This window comes from Myotis daubentonii, chromosome 1 (assembly GCF_963259705.1).
Source record: "Myotis daubentonii chromosome 1, mMyoDau2.1, whole genome shotgun sequence".
Taxonomy (NCBI): domain Eukaryota; kingdom Metazoa; phylum Chordata; class Mammalia; order Chiroptera; family Vespertilionidae; genus Myotis; species Myotis daubentonii.
In genome coordinates, this window is record NC_081840.1 from 35,967,781 (window position 1) to 35,980,988 (window position 13,208).

The 13,208-nt window shown below is 42.6% G+C and overlaps 1 long non-coding RNA gene across 1 annotated transcript in view; it reads right to left on the reverse strand.

The window, feature by feature from the left end:
• The window catches only part of LOC132217260 (uncharacterized), a 114,800-nt gene that overhangs the window by 23,405 nt on the left and 78,187 nt on the right, over window positions 1–13,208 (reverse strand). The window contains exon 2 of the long non-coding RNA XR_009448871.1: window positions 2,646–2,713. This is a non-coding gene — a long non-coding RNA (uncharacterized LOC132217260). The remainder of the gene's footprint in view (window positions 1–2,645; window positions 2,714–13,208) is intronic.

Sequence of the window (13,208 nt, forward strand, 5' to 3'; positions counted from 1 at the left end):
GAAAAAAAATTACCTTTGAAAGCTGTACTCCAAAGTATATGAGCCGAAAATAAACAATGCACCTGTATAAAACACAGCAGTGGCGGACCCAAATGGAAACAGTGGGCCCTGGTACAAGCATATGGCACGGTCAACAGAGAGTGGAAACCCAATATTAAAATCAACTAAAATCCGGTCTGCCTTTAAGTATCATCATGCACAGACATTCTAAACAATGTCAGAAATAAAAGACTCCTCTCTGCAAAAATACTGTGTGTAGGTTCTAAACAATTTCTGTAGTTACTATTAAATTTTAACAATGTAAGTGTCCACTTCAACTTAGCACACTTTTAGCCCTTAGATTTTACAGACATTGCATTCTACATTGAAGTCCATTAGGAAAACTGCCCAGTGCACTGTCCTGGACTCACATGGACTCATCTATGTACGTTTGTTACTGCAACAGACAAATATGTAGGTATAATATTTCCCCTTTTGTCAAAAATGCATTACTGTGGCTCAAGGGTTGAGCGTTGACCTATGAACCAAGAGGTCACTGGCTCGATCTCTGGTCAGGGTATATGCCTGGGTTTGGGGCTCAATCCCCAGTAGGGGGCATGCAGGAGGCAGCCCATCAGTGATGATTCTATCTCTCTATCCTTCTCCATAAATCAATAAAAACTTATTTTAAAATAAAAACAATGCAAATACACTAGGTGTTCAACTGAAGCAAAGAAAATATATATTATCTGAAAAACTGGAGGAAAGGTCTTCTGCTTAAACCAGTGGTTCTTAACCTGTGGGTCGCGACCCCTTTGGGGGTCAAACGACCCTTTCACAGGGATCACCTAAATACATCCTGCATATTAGATATTTACATTACGATCCATAACAGTAGCAAAATTACAGTTATGAAGTAGCAACGAAAATAACTTTATGGTTGGGGGTCACCACAACATGAGAAACTGTATTAAAGGGTCGCGGCATTAGGAAGTTTGAGAACCACTGGCTTAAACAAATGATCTAGTTAATGTAGATCATTGTTGTATACATATGCAGAAGTGCTCATTAGTAGAAGCACCAGGTAATGCAGTTATAGGTAATAGAACATTAAAGAAGTTGAAATGAGGGCTTACGGTAAATGCTATTTAATCCACACTCCCATCTCCCAAAGAATAAAAAAGTTGCCTGCAGTTTACTATGTTCAGTTCAAATGAAATGTCCATGATCCTGAAATATAATTTCAGAGTGCTCTTATGAAGAGAAAAAACAAGAGTAGTCAGATACCCACCGTCCTCACTGAGATTTATATGTTTCAATGAACTCAATAATATTTGAGGCCTTTGGTGATACAAAAGACTCGGTCCCGCCAAATCAGCTGATCTGACTTGTTCTTTGTTACTCTTCGTTGATCCGTGCCACGGCAAAGTTTCCTGAACATGAAATTACAGGCTATTTTGATGGAAAGGTATCACTGCTCTGCCATGTGGATCTCTTTGAACTTACTTTCCAGTTGTGGCTAAAAACCAGTTACTATGGGTCAAGGGTGGGCTGTGGACCTTGGTCAGGTTTTCACAAGAGGGCTTCTATTTTCTGTGCCAATAGAGGCAGGCAGGAATAGGCACCCACAGGTTCATTTGGGCAACAATGGAATGGCATAAGGCTCAATATTCATGCCGAAGCTCCATTAGCTACACAAATCTGACATCCTGTCAACACATTGACCCACATTTGTATTTGCAAAGATCTGCCCTAGCAAACTTGGCAGCTGCCTACGGGGATCTCCTGTGGAAGAAAGCCCAGGTGACCCACATTTGTATATGCAAAGGCTTGCCCCAGCAGCCTTGGCAGTGCTCTACCGGGCATCTCCTGTGGAAGGAAGCCCACCAGTGGGGGCAGGAGATACTTCCCCAAACCCACATATTTTCAAATTCCTCACTCAAAGGGACACCACTGCATTCCCTGGAGAAGTAACCATGTAAATACATTGCAACCCACAAGTTTTCATAAATTGTACTACCCGGTTCTTACTGCAACTTTTGCTGGCTGTGGAGAAAACAAGAGCCTAAACCAAAAGTAAAATAAATAATCATACAGCAATTAATAACTGAGTAACAACTATGTTGGGCCCCAAACTAAGCACTGTGGCTCTAACAAAAACCACATGGTAGATACTCACGAACCCGCGTTCCTGCAAATAAACATATGCACTGAGCTGGTGAGATTACAGGCATGTATGCTTATAAAATGAAACTGTCATTAAAAGTCTAAATTCCAAGTGAGTGGCATGGAAATAAGAGCTAGACGTGTCCATAAAGAGAGAAACCTCCGTAGACTGCAGCAGCAGGTGAGCAGGTCCGCATGCACTAAAATGAGTCTTGGATTAATCTGAACATTAAATTGCCAGTGCACGGTATGAAAAGTAAATATGAAGCTTTATGGAAAGTAAAACTTCTGAGTGGACAACAGCAATACCTCATTACTATGCTGAAGTACAATATCTTTCTCCTTAATGGTAATACTTCTACGTTAAATCATATTCAGTTCCTGGTCGCCTGCAATTGCCAAGTCATTCTCAGCCATTCTTCAGATCCCTTCTTATAGAGCCAGTGAATCTGCATTTTCCACTCTGATCATGAACGGTTGTTCCTATTCCACCATCTTACCTTGACATAAAGTGACGTGTTCCTTCTCTGTTCTTCCATGAGTGCAGAATGCCTCTTCATCCATCTCCCTGAAGAGAAGGTTGACAGGTATCTTAATTTACTTCTAATTCGACTCCGTCGTTATCCCTGCATGTTAAACTTGTACAGTTTGAGCCGGAGTCAGATGGCTGGCTGCTTTATTTTACCCCGCTGTCATTGCCATCGACCACTCTCCAGCACTTTGTTCCAAGGGTCTGTCCATCTCCCCCAATCCCCTCCTCCCCGCAGTCCTCAGGGTCTCATTCTAACTGTCAAAGTCATGCTTATAATGTGTATTATCTTGTCAAGAAAATATAACTTGGAGTCATTTGCCAACACCCATTGTAGAAATAAATATCTAAGAGAAGAAGGGGAGATAATACCTCTTTTTTGATATATGAAATACATACCACAGAGCAATCCTGAACAAGTGATTGTACAGTCTTTATGAAAGGTACTCATAAAAATGTTGTTATTGTCATATCCTTCTAAGATAAATGCTTGGGGATTGCCCCCCCCCCAACACACACATACTCACACAATTTACAGTTCATGTGGAATATTTTATTAGTAACAAGTTAGTAACTACTAAAGTAGAATCAGTGAATACAAAAATAGACTTTTTTATTGGTGACTGCTAACAATTGTTTTATTAGTCACGACTATTCTAAAACAGAATTTCTTCTCATGTATGTCTAAAGCCATACACTGTGGTCTTTGGCCAGTTTAACCTGCAGCATGGGAGCAGGGAGTGGGAGAGAGAGGGAAATGGGACTCAGGAGATCTGAGTTTACTTCCCAGGGCTGCCACTTCATGGCACTGTGACCTCAGACAAGTGACTCCATTTCTCAGTTTTCCCATCTGTAAAATAGGGATCATGATGATAATATTAGCTCAAGATCATAGAATGTTATCAAAATGGAAATAGCTGTGAAAATAGTTCATACGTTTTAGAAGTACATGTGCAAATGGTAGTTGTTGTTATTTTACAATATTTTATTGATTACAACGTAACATATTGGCTAAAACCACAGTCTTCAGAATCACACTACCAATTACTAGATGTGAAAGTCCCTTAATTTCTCTGAGCTTCAGTTTCCTCCTCTGTAAATAGGTATAGTAAGTACCTAACAGGGTGTTGTGTGAAGCACTTAGAGCACTGTCTGGAAAATCATGAAATACTATTAAATGTCCATTCATTCATTTATTCAACAAGTGTTCATTGAATTGCATACTCTGTGCTAAACTTATTCCCTTGGGAAATGTTTGCAGTGGAAATGTTTGGGAATACAGTGCGGAATACAAGAACAAAACAGCCTTCCTTTTGTATCACATATACTTTGGTTGGAGTAAGGAAGGTTTTATTAGTAGTAGTAATACAGTAAATGAGAAAGATATTTGGAGGTAATATGATGAAATTAAACAGGGCAATGTGTTTCAGAATGACTCAGGATCTGTGTTAGTAATTAGAAGCTGAGTTATCGCTACCATTATTATTACTGCCTTGACTCCTCCTTCTAAATCTATACTATTATACCCTGGCCTGTGTTGTTCAGTGGTTAGAGCATCAGCCTGCACACCAAAAGGTTGTGGGTTCTATTCCCAGTATAGGGTTTTAGGTTCCATCCCTGACCCCCCTTGGGGCTAGTGTGGGAGGCAAGCAATAGATGTATCTCTCTCACATCAATATTTCTCTCTCTCTCCCTTTCCCTCCCTCCCTCCTTTCCAGTCTTTCTAAAACTCAATGGAAAAAATACCCTTGGGTGAGGATTAACAAAAAAAATTTCAATAAGTAAATAAATAAAATATATCTATACTGTTGAAGTGCTTCTTTCTTGTGCATGTGCTCACCCTTGACTTAGATACAAATACTTTTAAAGCATTTCCCCTCTTAGTAATACTTACGAACAATAATATCTCCAAACAATATTGGAAACCCAAGTATCATGTGATGAAGTCACAGCTTGTGACATAGAAATAGACAGAGAGCTCAACTTTAATCACACTTAAACCTACCTAAGATTTTGATTGTCAATCTTTTATATATTGGCCTCCAACATTTTTCAGATCAATTCACATTTATTAAGCAATTAGTAGTATGTGCAAGTCCCTATAGAGAAAAATGATATAAGAAAATAATTCTTGTCAAAAAATTAATAATCAAGTTGAAGGAGAAAAGATAGTAATATGTTTACAGTAAAATAATCTAAAATATTGAAATGACATTTCAAAATATAAAAATTATTAATTACCAAATACATAATTTGAATAGGTTAGTTTAAAAGAGAGAATAACATATTTAACTTGGGTAGGCAGGAAAGTTGACATTTGAAAAACTTGGGAGAAGAGAATATTTCAAATGGAGAGAATAGATTAAACAAATGTCTGCTGATAGTTGAGTGTAAATACATTCCACACAGAGTGAGCAAAACTGTTTGTAGAAGAATTCTGAAGGAGGGGTAGACATGTGGTTATAAGACAGATGGCATCAGAATCTTAAAAAAAAAAAAAGAACATAAATGCAGTGAAAATATATATGCAGTAAAAATCTACACCTTGAGAATGTTTGTTTTTTCTGGCTATAATGAAAATGAAAAAAGGCAGTGTTAAGGATAAGCCAGTCAAAAGGAAGGGGGGAAAAGAGAAAAATTAGGAAGTTAATGTACATCATGAGGTAGAACATTGTATTGACATATGGTCATTATGCAGACTTTGTGGAAAGCTTGGGAGATGTTTGCGATGGATTAAATGTACAAATCAAAAACAGCTATGTCTCTGTTCTACTGATTAAAAATAGGTCTGTATGCATGTTAATGAAGAAACTATTTGCAAAGGCTATTAACAAAGGGTTAAGGAACCCAGGAAGAAATGGTGAGGCACCAGGGGCTACTGAAGAACCAAAACTTCCCTAGACCCAAAAGGGCAGGGGAGGGAGTGGTTACAGGAACCTGGAAAGAGCTGGGGTTTGGGGGGGCGGGGGGCTCAGCAGCAGAAGCTGTGGCCTCACCAATGGGCAGCAGGGACGGTGCCAGGAGGGTAAGTACCCTGACTTCTTCCTCTGGCCCTTTGGTCTGCCGACACCCCCTATTGACTGTCCTCAAAGAAAACCCTCCTCCTTCCTCCAAAGCAGGGGAAGGAGGAAGAGGGGAAAGTGGGGCGTGAATACAAAGGGGCAAATATACTTGTGTGAGTCTGTGCGTGTGGGTATATTGTTCTGTGGGTGGAAGAGAGGGGTTGGGGGACGGATAGCAGGAAGGTAAGAAAATCAATCAGCAAGAGGCCACATTATGACAGTCATAGGCCAGAGGCAATTTTGCCTCTGTGGTCCTCTTCCTTCACTGGGGAAAAAAAAAAGGTTAAAAATTGCATCAATATAAAGACCAATACATTCTAGGCTGGACTGTATTCATATCTTTTCTTCTGATTTTAAAAGCTATTGAACCGTTTTCATGGATTCTGCAGAAGATCACAAATAAGATGGCAACCCGGGGGGGGGGGGGGGGGGATGACAAGATCTAAACCAAATGGTGGGGTTCTGCTGCAAAGCAGAAAGGACACTCAGGATGATTTGTGCGGCTTATGCACAAAGGGGCTATTTGTAACCTGAGGGTGGGTGGGAGTGAGATAGGGAATCACGAGTCCTGTGCAGTCATGCCCTCACCTGGCCCGGGCCTGAGCGGAGGGGCCACTACCAGAGGCTGGAGAAAGTGTTGTGAGGGGAAGGCATCCTTAGGAGGCTTCGACTTGAGGGACACAGTCAGCCTGGGATAACCTTGCAGGGAGGAATCCAGGCTTATAATTCCCTTCCTCCCCATTATCTGACCCCAAACAGAAGTCCAGGCCATGAGAACCACTGATACGGACACACACGCTCATTTCCCAGGGCAAAGAGCTGCTGGAAGGGTGGATATGCAGGACCAGTCAGAAGCTATTGCGGGGGCTTAAAAAATACTGTCTCTCCCACCTTTGAAACTGCGGGCCCTTACAACTTTGATTAGCTTTCGCTTTGAATCCTAGTTCTAGAAATCATATTTCTGTCTCTCTCCACCTCCCCCCTCTCCACACACACCCCTCCCCCAAACCCAGACAGAGCCTTTCCCCAAGGCAGCAAAAGACAATAGTCTGGAACAGACATGATCACAAGGTCTGGACCTCTGGCAGGCTAAAGATAGTGTCTTTAAATTTTTTAAAATTGACTTTAGAGAAAGAGAAAGAGAGAGAGAAAGAGAGGGAGAGAGAGAGGAGAGAGAGAGAGAAACATCGATTTGTTGTTCCACCTGTTCATGCATTCATTGGTTGATTCTTGTATGTGCCCAGGCCAGGGATTGAACGGCAACTCTGGCATATTGGGTCCTCGCTCTAACCAACTGAGCTACCCACCCAACTGAGCTCCTGAGCCCTCAGTTGGAATGACTTCCTGGCTACTTTTCCATGAAACGGATAGAGGGATGCCAGAGCAGACCTCAGAGCTGCTCTTAAGACCTGAAGAAATGATTTATTACCCTTATGTCCCTTCCAATCAATCAACTCCCAACAGGACCCTGAACCACTCACCCACAATGGCTTATGATTTTGCCCTGTAACATACACACAATTGGAGAGTCAGATGTTTTATTTTTTCTTTTATTTTTTAGTTCTCACCTGAGGATATGTTTAGAGAGAGGAAGGGAGAGAGAGAAACATCGATGTGAGTGAGAAACATTGATCAGTTGCCTTCCATCCGTGCCCTGACCAGTGATCAAACCTGCAACCTTTCTGGTGTACGGGTGGTGCTCCAACCAACTGAGCCACCCAGCCAGGGTGAGAGTTGGGTCTTTTAAAGTGCTAGCTCTCCACATTCCAGATTGACCAATTCAATACTAAACTGTTTTCCTTTAAACACTGCAAACTCCTTGGTGTGCTTTTCTTTTGGCCAATGTGCCCAGGCAGACAAACTCAAATATTAGAGTTTGTTAAGTTCTTCTAGTTGGGGTAAAAATTAGGTTAACAAAGACAGACTAATAGAAGAAAATGTACAAAGTTTATTACCAATGTACATGATGGGGGTGTTATCCTATCTAATAATAGAAAAACATGGTAATTGACCGTATCTTCACTACACCTCCTATTGGCTAATCAGCACGATATGCAAATTAACCCAACCAAGATGGCGGCTGGCAGCCACACAGCTGAAGTGAGCAGGAGGCTTGCTTGCTCCAGTGATGGAGGAAGCCAAGGTTCCCCGTCTGCCGCGGCCCAGCTCTGAGCTCCAGAAGCAACAAAGTTTCAATTATATAAGCTAAACAAACCCCAGATACCTGCTTTCAGCAGGCCGTGGCCTCAGAGCTGGAGCGAGCAGGAGCCTGGCTCTCAGCTCCAGTAACGGCAACAAAGTTTCAATTATAGAAGGTAAATAAATCCCAGAATTAAAAAGAAAAAAAGGAGAGGCTGGGAGCTTCAGTTGCTGGCCAGCCTGAAAACGGTCCTCAGCCCCTCACCCAGACTGGCCAGGCACCCCAGTGGAGACCCCCTACCCTAAAGGGGATGTGGCCAGCCTAAAAACAGCCATCAGCCCCTCATCCAGGCTGGCCAGGCACCCAAGCAGGACCACCACCCTGATCCAGGACACCCTTCAGGGCAAACCAGCTGGCCCCCACCCATGCACCAGGCCTCTATCCTATATAGTAAAAGGGTAATATGCAAACTGACCCTAACAGCAGAAAGACTGGGAATGACTGGTCACTATGACACACACTGACCACCAGGGGGCAGACGCTCAATGCAGGAGCTGCCCTCTGGAGGTCAGTGCGCTCCCACAGGGGGAGCTCTGCTCAGCCACAAGCCAGGCTGATGGCTGCCAGCACAGCAGTGGTGGTGGGAGCCTCTCCTGCCTCCTCAGCAGGGCTAAGGATGTCTGACTGCAGCTTAGGTCTGCTCCCCGCTGGCAAGTGGATGTCCCCTGAGGGCTGCCAGGCTGCCAGAGGGATTTCTGATTGCCATCTTAGGCCCAATCCCCCGGGGAGCAGGCCTAAGCCAGCAGGTGGTCATTCCCCAAGGGGTCCCAGACTGCGAGAGGGCACAGGCGGGGCTGAGGGGACACCCCCCCCTCCCCTGAATGCACAAATTTTTGTGCACCGGGCCTCTAGTGAGATATAAGACTCCAAACACATTGGGCAGCTGAGGTTTATATGCCATATATGGACAAAGGAGAAAGAGGGAAGGGGTCTGAGATGTCAAAGGAAATAGGCAACTTACAGGTAGTTGAGGAAGAGCAGAATCGCAGTGGCAGGCAAATTCTTGCTAGATAACCCAGTAACACTGGGACACAGAGTAAGGGGCGACCTACTTATCAGGCCCCTGCCTGAGCTTTCCCATCTAATGCTAAGTCGAATATGTTAAGATTCCATTCCTGGTGAAAGCCTTTCCATCTGAATCTCTTAGACAGGAAAAGGGAAGGGTCAACGATTCTTTCAGAGTTTTTTGTTTCTTAATAACCAGCTTAAAATCAGTATCCCGAAAGGCTGTTTTGGAGTGGCAAAACTTTAGTTTCTTTCACTATGACTACTGACAGCCTCTCTAGCATGGACTTGGACTAGACTCAGCAGTGGATCTCAGCATCAGAATCACCTGGCAGCTTGTTAAATTAGATTGCTGGGCCCCAGCCCCCAGAGTTTCTGAACTGGTGGGTGTCGGCTCTGGTCCAAGAATTGGCATTCCTAATGAGTTAGAGTTTCCAGGTGACCTTGATGCTGTTGATCTGAGGATCACACTTTCAGAGCCACTGTGTAGAGTTCTCCATGGACCCTCTGTCCTAAATCTTATGATTTGATCACTGTATCTGCCAGCACCTAGAACAGTGCTTAGTAACATAACAGGTCCTGAATAAGAAATAAACAATTGACCTAAATGAAACTTTAACTAAAGCAAATTCTCCCTGACTCCATTTAATCATCTAAAAAGTACTCAACAATCCATGACCCACAATGAGGCAGTGGCCAAATCAACACAACAGATCTGTGGTTCTGACAGGCATCTTCTAAGTCGGGGTCCTGTCCTGAGCCATTTCCAATCTCACGTATCGCAGAAGCCTGTTTGCTATGTTGATATGATGGTCCAAATGTTTTATTCAATGTGAACAGCATAGTGAATGACTCCATCATTAGTGTTTCCATAGTATATTATATGTAATCATTCAGCCATCAAATATTAAGTTACAGAGCTAAGGGCCATTCAGAGCGCTAGTCCCTGGGGAAACAAAGATGAATGACTCCTGCCCTCTGAGCTCACAGTCTAAAGAGAAAGCAGACATGTACACTGAAAAACTATGGTAAATATTATCTTAGACATACAACGTGGTAAATAGAGACCTTACATGGCTAGGCTAGAAGCCAGAAGAAGGAAGGAGGCAACTCTGCCTAGGATTTTCAGAGAAAGCTTCACAAAAGTGACTTCTGAGATGGGTATTAAAGAATGAACAGAGGTTTTCCTGGTTTGTAAATGGGAGAAGATCCTCCAGGCTGAAAGTCTAGTTTGTATAAACAAGTGATATTTGGAAATTAGTGGTAGTTGAGTATATTATTGCATAGGGCAGGGATGGTGAACCTATGACACACGCGAACTCATTTTTTTGGTTGATTTTTCTTTGTTAAATGGCATTTAAATATATAAAATAAATATCAAAAATATAAGCCTTTGTTTTACTATGGTTGCAAAGATCAAAAAATTTCTATATGTGACACGGCACCAGAGTTAAGTTAGGGTTTTTCAAAATGCTGACACGCCGAGCTCAAAAGGTTCGCCATCACTGGCCTAGGGCATCAAGGGGGACCAGGCTGGGGACTGACCAGGGGAAAAGCTAGGGCGGTAGATCATGTCGAGAGCCATGTTGTGCACAGTCCCTGAATGACAGACTCAAAAGAGCCACCTCACAGGTCTTCTCCAGGAAGCCAGGGTGGGGTGACCAGCCCTGCCCCAGGCCCCCATAGCAAGCTCTACATACTTTTATCATAGTCATTACTTCGTTAGACTGAAATTATCTGCTCATGTTTTCAACTTTCCTATTAGATCGTAAGCTCATCAAAGGCAGAAACTCATATTTCCTTTTGCAGTGGCACTTGGTCTGACGTAAGGTAAGCAATGAATAAACGTTTGCTGAAAGGGGAGAGATGAAGGTGGTCCTTCTATGACTGGATGCGCAATGAGCGGTCTCCAGCTGGCCTGGTCAGCCTTACCTTTCTTTCTTCCCCTCCCTCTCTTCTTTCCATCATTCCACCAGGTACCCAGGGTCTTACTTTCCATCTTGAAGGTGCTGAGCACCCCAGGATTTCGATAGGGAATTTTATTCACAGTAGGGAGATTAAACGGAATAGCTGTTTTTCTTCTATGTCTTTGGGATGTTGATGTATCAAAAATTAAGAAGCAGGAAATCTAAGTGCTTCCGTGGTGTGGTGGACAGTTGAGGGGTAGGAGATTATTGAAGCCCTGAGTGATGTACTGTTTGAGTGACAGGTGAAGTTTAAGAAGCTAAAGAAAAGGCAGGCCTGGTCCTGGATAAATGCAATCATCCATTTTCACTGCTCTTCATCCTGGATCCTCACTGTAGCTCCATATGTAAGATGATGCCCAGCACATTTTAAACACCAACTCATCTCCCTCTACCCACCTACTGAGGAAAAGACCTGTTTAAGCTCTTTCCTAAGAAAGACAAGCTATCATAAAATCAGGTACTGTAAACAATACGTGTAACATTTAATTTTTGTTTAGAACTGGATATAACCACATCAACAAAGCATGATTAGAAGTGATTTGAAAAATTCTGAATCTGCTCCTTTATAAGTTGCATATTACTTCTACTCTACTCAAATAGATAAATTTATATAGGTTGTTCACTGCACAAGGACATCCATAAAGGGAGATAAATGGAGACTCAAATCCAGCCTGAATGCTGTACAATAAACTATGTGCCTGTGAACTATACATACCCAGACGAGCCAGCTTTTTTTTGATCCATACAAGAGTTTATTTGGTGCACAGGACAGAGCTCCAACCAACTGAGCCACCAGGCCAGGGCTATCCTAGTGTCTTGGGAAAGGATGGGCTGAAATCTCCATGATGAAGTAACCATTACCATCTCCATCACACTTCAGGTACACTATTTCCCTAGAGAGCAGTCCTAAGATAAAAGTTATGACCCGGGGCTTCATTGGGAGGTGTAATGCCAGGGCATTAAAAGTGAAGGAAAGGAGAAGTGAAGCAGAGAAGAAAAGTAGATAAAACATGGTCCACTCTGAATTGACTGCAGCATCATGACCCCCAGCTGAGTGATGCAGGACGTCTGGGCAGGCTGCAGGAACTCCCTGCTCGTCCCCTCCTCTCATAGGTTGAAGCTGGCCCTCTGGGACCAATACACTCCCTGAATGTGTTACCCAGCTGTCCATTGCCCTCTTCTTCAATGCCATTCTCCCACTCTGCTGCTAAGCCATCAGTCCCTCAAAGTGGATTTTTTGTATTTATTTGTGTGTATCCAGGGATAGTAAAGTTCCCAAAAGGGGTGCAGGAGGAAGATGATATAATTTTAATAATCAGCTTTTAAAGATATTCTCATTCAAATAATATTTAATGCTTAATACATCTCAGAAACATTTACAATTATCACCTCTTTTGTAAATGAGTATTTTTCCTCTTAATGACTGCCTGTAATAGGCATTTGTCATAGTCTGTAACAATCCAAACTCTGAGCTTCCCATTTGAAATTGTCATTAATGAACACTATTGCTACCACCCGACAGTGAAGTTAGGGACACAGCCCACAGTCAGTAACCACTTCCGGAAATGTGCAGCAAAAATTCTGACTTTAAGACTTGTGCATTGCATTGTTTAATGAGAAAGGAAATCTTGAAATGTACCTGATCCTGAAAAGAAATTCGGTCCCAAAATAAGCAAAGGGAGAGATTTCCCATTTTGTTCACCAACCCATAATTTGGGAGGAGGCGTTTGGGTTATTTTAATGAATTATTGCAAATTAAATATTTCAACAACTTGAAGTGAGCCCTTAAAAGAATGTAAATCTATATATTTAGCTCCCCTCTGCTAAAACTGCAGTGGATGATAGAATGCCTACTGTCTATTCAATAAAAATAAAATGCAAGTTTTCAGTTAATTCTGTTTTCTCAACACACACACACACACACACACACACACACACACACACACACACACACACAACAGTGCCACCCCAGTTAGAGGTTTTACTATGCACGTTCATTTGCACTCGCAGCTGGGGCAATTAGAGAGTGTACTTAATGGAGTGTCATGTTAATTGTTTTCCGAGTTAACCAATTTCTTCATTTAATTGTCAATTGATTAACCTATTGAAATGTTAAGTGACTCAGTTTCCTTCCAGAGTAAACAGCAGCAGCATATGGTAGCGTCCTCAGCCAAAGGCATCCCTCATTTGCTTGGAGTCCATGTGCTGGTATTTTTCTACACCCCCCTGAGCTTTTAATTAGACGAGGCAACGTTACACGTGTTTGTCTGCTGGAAAGGTTATCAGTGCCGAGGCTGACC